Raw genomic sequence first — 7,578 nt, 5'->3', positions numbered from 1 at the left:
TATAAAATAAAGGAAGGAAAAAATGAATTTCTCAGGTAAATCCTGAGCTGAATGGTGTTGTAGGGAAAACCTATTTGGTCAGGATTTCACTGACACACACTGTTGATTTTTATTGGCATCAATGAGAATCAGCAAAAGGATCCAAACTCTCTTGCAAAGCTCAAAACAGTGCAAGGAGATAACAACAACGACAACAAAATGAAGGCCATAGAAAAATTTGAAGAAAACTATATAATGCTAGCAGAGGTCATATTCTGTGAACAGTCACCAGATTTCAGTAGAAAACCTAAATTTTGAATCCTACTGCTCTGGCTAGGAAAACTTTTCATACAGTGGCACTCTATCCACCTGCAAACTTTCTCCAGACTCCAATGAGAATATCCTCTCTTTCCACTATCAGGTTCCTCAACAGAATCACAGATTTCCAGGACTTTCACACAATTCACATATGCTCTTACCAGAACTCCATCTTCCAACTTCCTTAAAGAGATCTGGGTGATGGATAAAGCAAACATCCAAACTTTGAAAAGGAAATTCTCAAGTTTCAATCACCTTAGTCACAGATGAAATGCAAAGTACAGGCCACATCTACACAGTGCAATGAAGATCTGCGTATTACCAAGCAACCTATTTTCAGGCCTTGAAGCAGTACAGGATGATGAATATTAGCATCTAAACTAACACTGAGAAAATGTTTATCTCTGCATGGCATCAAGCTAATACAGCTAACACAGCTGTGTTGCTTACAGAGCGCCGGTTAGTATCTCTGTATGACCGGGCCCTGTGCCATGTGGATATATACTAATTCAGGTCAGTATCCACCTGGTAGCTTTGTAGCATGCAAGACATACCTATCCCTGCTTGTTCCATGCATCTGAAACACGAGTGCAGGAGTCCATCTCAGCTGCCTAACCTCTCCTGAGAGTCTTTTGCACCTTCTGCAGCAATACAGCGTACTTCTCTTCAAGCATCACCTCCAGTTATACACTCTCCTTGCTAGGGAGAACTTTCTTTTTAAGCAACAAAGAGTAAATATCTTTGCTTCCTTCTGCCCTTCCCCTTGGGTTTTATCAACCTCCAGGCTTCTGTGTTAGTTACAGCAGATAAGACTCACTTAACCAGTCAGCAAGTTTTTTGCTCATGAAGCTACAACTCTGCTTCTATCCTTCACCAGAAGTAGTGACAACTCTTTTTGATTCATAGGAAAAAGATGTTTAGTGCCTGAACTGGCTGATTGAATGTTTCAGTAATTAGGCTAAGTACCGCCTACCCTCCTGCATATGTACAATCCTCTTAAGACTAGACTAACCCTTTGCACCTACAATAGTAAGTCATCTAGACAAAGGGTGTATATAGAAGCTATTTTAAATAACCCCCATCCTCTGCTACCCTCATCATCATTCTTGGGCTTTTACTTAGGCTGAATTACAGTAATATGAAAGATCTTTGACCAAGATAATGCACTTCCCACCTCTCTCTCTCCTTTAATCAGCAAAAAGTACTACATTAACAAGAAAAGTAAAAAAGATGAACTGTCATCAGTGTAGTACAATTATATTTCTTAGATTGTTCAGGTTTAAAAGTTGTCTGTGTTCGCAGAGCCCACAATATCCAACTTCTATAGTCATAAATATCAGCAGTCCACCTAGAGTGAACTCCCATCAGGAAATTTTTCCACTGGTCCCCAGAAGGCAATATACTAAGCAAAGTACAGAGCAATGAGGCTCCAGGAGACAATCAGCAAAGGAGAGATCCCCCAAAGCTACAATATCAGATATCAATTAAACTTGGCAGATGTTCCTAAAGGTGGCAAGAAAGTATGTCAAATGTACAGTGCCAGAAGTTCTCTAAAATATATCAGAAACAGAACCTTCTGGTAGTGACCAAAAAATTTCAGTACTACCACGTATGCAAGTCCATCTGAAACTTTAAGTTGGAGGATGGAGAGGAAGCACCCTCTGCAGTAAGAGCTCTCTCACCAGACTCCTCTTCCCTCCTTTCCCAACAAACTGTGAGCTCTTCTAAACTAGCAATGCTGTGTGTTTGCATAGCCAACACAATGAAGCCCAATATGGGTTTGCACCTCTAAACGTTACCACAGAACAAGCAATGACCATGTATTTTAATAACAGTAACTACAAAAAGTAAACTCTGTAATTAACAAGAAAATACACATTTGAGGTGGGAATTATCAAAGGTCATTAATGCCAGAGATTATGTAGAGGTCAATTAGCATGGAGATGCCTAAAAACTTTAATGATTAAACAAAAAAACAATATACATTCAAATATCTAGAACAGATATATATTCATCCCTAAAGTTTGTTGTCCATATGCTAAAGCAGAAGTGTTACGCAAACCTGCACTGCACTCCTAAGGAACAAAGGATGACTTCCTCAGTGCAGACATAGCACAAAGCTTCCTGTTACCACTCCCTTGCAAACCTCCACTACAAGACAGATAAACATCCATAGGGTAAGAGAATCTCAGTCACAAAAAACATTTATTAAATTGTTTTCCAACCATGTTACATTATGGCTAAGCTAGTATGAGTTACAACAACCTCTTTTTGTCCACTAAAACCTACTCTAAGTGCAATTCCATTTCATAAAAGAAGAGAATTCTAATTCTGTTCAATTAGTTCCGAGTTTATCAGGGCAACACAGATCTAGATCGTCTGAATTCAGAGCACAAACATAGTTCTACTGTGTGCAACAGGGAAGTCTATAAGCACTCCCTAGGCAACAGGAAAACCCTAACAAAATCTCCAAACCTTGGGCATACCTGTTATATTTCTGCATCCCAGTCACAATTAGGCCATGCTTGTTCTCTACAGTGGGCCAAACCCAAACCCTAGAGTCAAATACTTTCACACCATAAAGAAGTTTGCATCTGCCAGAAACAAACCTTTGCAGTTTGGATATGACTGTACCCTAAATTAACCATTAATGAATGACTCGTCTTTCTAACCCTATGGGACATTTTTTCCTTCAGGGATTTTTCTTCTCAGCCAAGGAAAGGACAGGATCATCAATAATAACAGAATCTCCTGCCTCCCTTCCTATTAAAACATATTAAATTCCAGTAATTTTTTCCTTGTCCTCAACATTTCTGATGGGATAGGAATCTCAGGCTGTTGTTGTCTTGTTGCCTAGAAAAGATGAACAGACATATTCTACTGCACTGAAGAGCTACTGTAACGTTACTACCATGAGGCTATTTGCCTTTTTCCATGCAGAATTGACTGCTGTCTGTGGTGTCAGCACAAAGTACAATAAAAGGTAACATGCTTTGTTTCACAGATCATCTATCCATGGTTTGTTATTATAGCAGTACGCCTGACCAGCACAGTACAGTTGAACAGAAAACTCCCCCTCTAAGTAACAGGATGTGACCGTGCACAGACACTGAGAGAGGTTATCCTGGGACACTGGGCAGACCAAAAAACACATTGCGTCAGCACAGGAACGGATTGGGCAGAAGTGAAGGGTGTGTTGCGGCATGTTCCCAGGCAGAGAAAAGCTCAGAATAAACACAGGGAAAGTCACCCATCAGGGGCCTGAATAAAGGCCTTGGAAATGTAAAGAACTGGGACATTCTAGAGAGCGCACTGGCACTTCCCAGCAAACAGAAAGCCAGGCAGGAGGGTGAAAGAACATGGAAAACTATGGAAGAATTTCAAAGAGAGCTTTAGAAAGTAATCTGAAACCACAGTCTGACTGAGATAAACAGTACAGTTGATCAGGAATTTGGTGGTAGGGTTTCTCATGATAAAATTCAATTAATGTGAAATCTATTATGCATGTACCTGAAGCACTGAAGGGTCCTTAACATGGACCAGAAACAAAGGCTGCTCTTGCCCCAAGGAGTTTACAAATTGTACTGGGGCAAGAAGCAGCAGATGGCTACAAACAGATGAGTAGCACAAGGAGACAGAAAGGCAACACTGGTCTGAGTGATCTCAACGTAAAAGCTGAACTTTGATCCTGTAATTCCGTAGGAACCACAGGAAAGGAGAGCACTGTAAAGGAGGGGTGCGTTTGGAAAAGAAAAACGTAGTATTTCAGCAGATGCTTATGGACACAAGCAAAAGGGCTAACAAAGCTGGAAACGTGAGAGTGCTTGTTTGAAAATTCAGCAAGGGAAAAAGATTAGCACAATGGACTAATTGGGCAGAGCTAGGAATAACCATTTCAATAATAAATGAGATGTAAAGGAGGGTGAAGGAGACACCACGAAAGATCTTGCAGTGAAACAGTCTGCATCTCAGGAAAGAAAAGAAACAGTGCTTGCCAACGAAATACTAAGCAGGAAAGGAAGTACTATGTTTAAATTTTTAATAAAATGCAGCTGTGAAATTATTTTCTACAGAAACTGTTGTTTGACAAAAGCATTTAAAAAGCCATTCTTACCCTGAAAATATCTTGAGTAAAAAAAACTTACTGTAAAAACCTCTGGTGAATACTTGCTCTTGAAGTGAGTGCCTAATGCTGTCAGTAAGAGGCAGGACTGACAATTAGATCTAGCTTTTATTACTGTCTCTGCCACTAAGCTGCTGTATAGCTTTAGTCCAGTAATTTTACTGTTTCAGCATCCCATCTGTAAAAGGGGCATATAAATAGCCATCTGTGTGACAAACATTAGTGCTCAAAAATGCTCTGGATGCAGACATCTGTAAGGGGTGTTGAAAGGGGTCTTTACTATAGGCACTGCAGCACACAGTCTTCCTCATATTTTCCTTTATCTCCTCTTCACTGTCCAAGAGACGTCAACAAGACTTATTTATAATAGGCTGTCATTTAAATTTCTGTTCAACTGAAAGGAGAGCCTCTTGTTGCCTTAAATGCAGTAGGGTGAAATCCCTGCTACCTTAAGTAAATACATTTTATAGACTGCAATACTTTATGGGGACAGTATCAACATTTTTTCCATGTTACATTTCAACACAAACCCCTGGCAGGGAAAGCTCCAGATTTTGGGGTGAACTTTTCCAAAGCCTTGTGGTCGTAAAGTCACTCTACTTTATAACCCTACACAGAAAGGTCCTCATGAAGGCCACACAGCTTTCTCCAGCTCTGCTAGTTAGCTATGCTCAGATTTTTAATTCTGATTTATGAACATCAGCCATAATTTCAATAGTAAGTTGTTCTTCTCTTTACACACTTACTGTTTTCTAGCCATTTAACTAGTCAGTTCCTTCTAGCCATTAATTCCTTCCCCACCATCAGACATACAGTGAACAGGGTCAAAAGGCTAACGCTTCATTTTTTACCTCACTGCATAAACGCTGTAACTTCATCTAACTTTACAATACATTAGACTTTTCCTTTTATGAAGTATATATAATACCTGCTGGCTTCTTAATTGACCTAGTCTGTACAGAGCGCTTTGAAATCTTTGACTAGACGATGCCAGAGAAGCACAAGTTGTTAGCCTCTCTATACTTTTAAGCCCCAAAGCTTTGATTGGACAGTGAGCTTAAGTGAGAGAAATATACAGAAAACCCTTTCACATACTCATACTTTTAGCAACCAGAAAAATGGATCTAAATACACCCACCACTATAATATTCCATATCTATGTAAAAAGCACTATGTGATTTCAGTTCTGTATTTTTAGAAACAGTTTTCCTCCCCAGACTGAATAGCGTTGCAGGGACTGCCATCCAGTGGTGAATCAAGGGCTTGACAGACACTTGATACTGCAAATACATACACTCATAAAATTAAAAGATGTCAAGACTGGAAAAGATTAATAGTAGTAGCTAATAAGCATGCCAGAACTACTACAGGTAGAGAGGATTTTCTTTAGTCAGCTTCAGATATTATTTACAATTTTGAAGTAAAAGACATTTATTTTTCAAATGTAGCTGAACAAGGTAAATACCTTGTGCTTACTGATCATCCAAAGTACATAAAATGAGGCTTGTTCAGTCACAGCCTAGTGAAGAAGCTGCAGTTAAACACAGCTCTTCAACACATCTGAAATATCATAAGCCTGATTCCCCTTTTTATACTGGCCTGTTTCCATTGATTTCAGTGAAGATTATCCTGGATTTATCCAGATGTTAGGTAAAGAGAACATATTTAAGGTCACCACGAGTTTACTGCCACCTTTCAAAATATCACAAGAAAATAAAATTCCTGATATATCTAAAATTACTTCTGCTTAGGTTGTGAAACCAAATGTTGATTTAAATGTAGTTTGTTAACCATTTTGTTCAACAACAGTGAGTTTAAGCACTGTGTCTGTTTACCTTTAAAAACTGTCTGATGGAACATTCCATTTTTCTGGTTTTATGAGCTTTCATATTTATTGCATTGTCTTCTCCACTGTGTATATGAATCTTGGTATTTTCAACAGATTTTTCTTAGTTTGTTCCATTGTGTACAGACCATATGTGGTCTATGCTCATAAAACACTCAGTAATTGTATTTGCAGGGGAAAAAAAAGAGTTATTTGCTAAGAAACTTAAGAACTTTCAGGGTATCCCTACAGAGGTGTTTAAATCCAGCACCAGGAAACAACTGACTGCGGGGGGGGGGGGGGGGGGGTGAGATTTTTTTTTGAGTTGTGATGAAACTTTGGCAGGATTTTCAGAAGTATTTGGCACTTAACTTCTGTTATTTGAACGAAAATTATGTACCTGAATTCCATGGGGATCTTGGCCTGACTGCTGTTGATGTAGATTTTTGGATACAGGAGCGCCTTTGCTGTCTCCCTAGTGTCATGTTTGGGGATGCAGTAGGATTTTCATTGTTTTCAGGATGAGTCATGCAAGCAGCAGCACAACAGATGGCGTGAAGTGTAGAACAATGAAGACAAAGATATGAGACAGCTAAGAGAAAACTGGAACAGTCAAAGGAATGACCGGAGGAAGAGAGAGGTTGAAAGGATGAGAGAAGCCAGGGGATTGAGCTTTGCATGGATAGCAGGGAGCTAATGAAGTGTGGAGTCAGTGCAGGGTGAAGTAGCTCAGACAGTGCTCAGGAGGGAAAGTTAAAGGACCTGTAGTCAGAGTAGAGGGAACAGAGGTGGAAAAGCCAAGAGCAGCAGGGCTGATGGAATAGCCAAGGGCTTCACAGAGCTAAGCGATGGATTTCCTTGTGATAAAAGAGAAAGTACTAGAGGAGGAAGAATAATGAAATGGAACAGCTGAAGAGACTGATAAATAATGTCCTTTAAAGACAGAAATACTACCACAAAAACAGCAGTGGTGTCCTGAAACTCGGAAGTCTGGAATGATGGGAAAAAAAACAAGAGATGGCAGCTGCTGAAAGACAACAGTATAAATCCCCAGATATGAGCTTAGGCCAGCAAAAGGAGATGAAACACAGTAGGTAAGAGCTGGTGTATCTACATCAACAACAACTAAGGGTAGCAGAGAGAGACGGATACACTTAGGTAAAACTGAAGGACGTTAAACTCCACAGATTAATGAAGTAAAGATCCTGAAAGGAGGGACCTCAAGAAACCAGTATAATTAAAAAGTTTATTGGTGTTTTACTGCTGCTGCAGCTCAAAACAGACAGAAGTGCTGAGGGAGGACTGTATCAGGAACGTACTTCCTAGAATTATC

Source organism: Dromaius novaehollandiae, chromosome 4, assembly GCF_036370855.1.
Source record: "Dromaius novaehollandiae isolate bDroNov1 chromosome 4, bDroNov1.hap1, whole genome shotgun sequence".
NCBI lineage: Eukaryota > Metazoa > Chordata > Aves > Casuariiformes > Dromaiidae > Dromaius > Dromaius novaehollandiae.
This window is presented reverse-complemented; position numbering follows the sequence as displayed.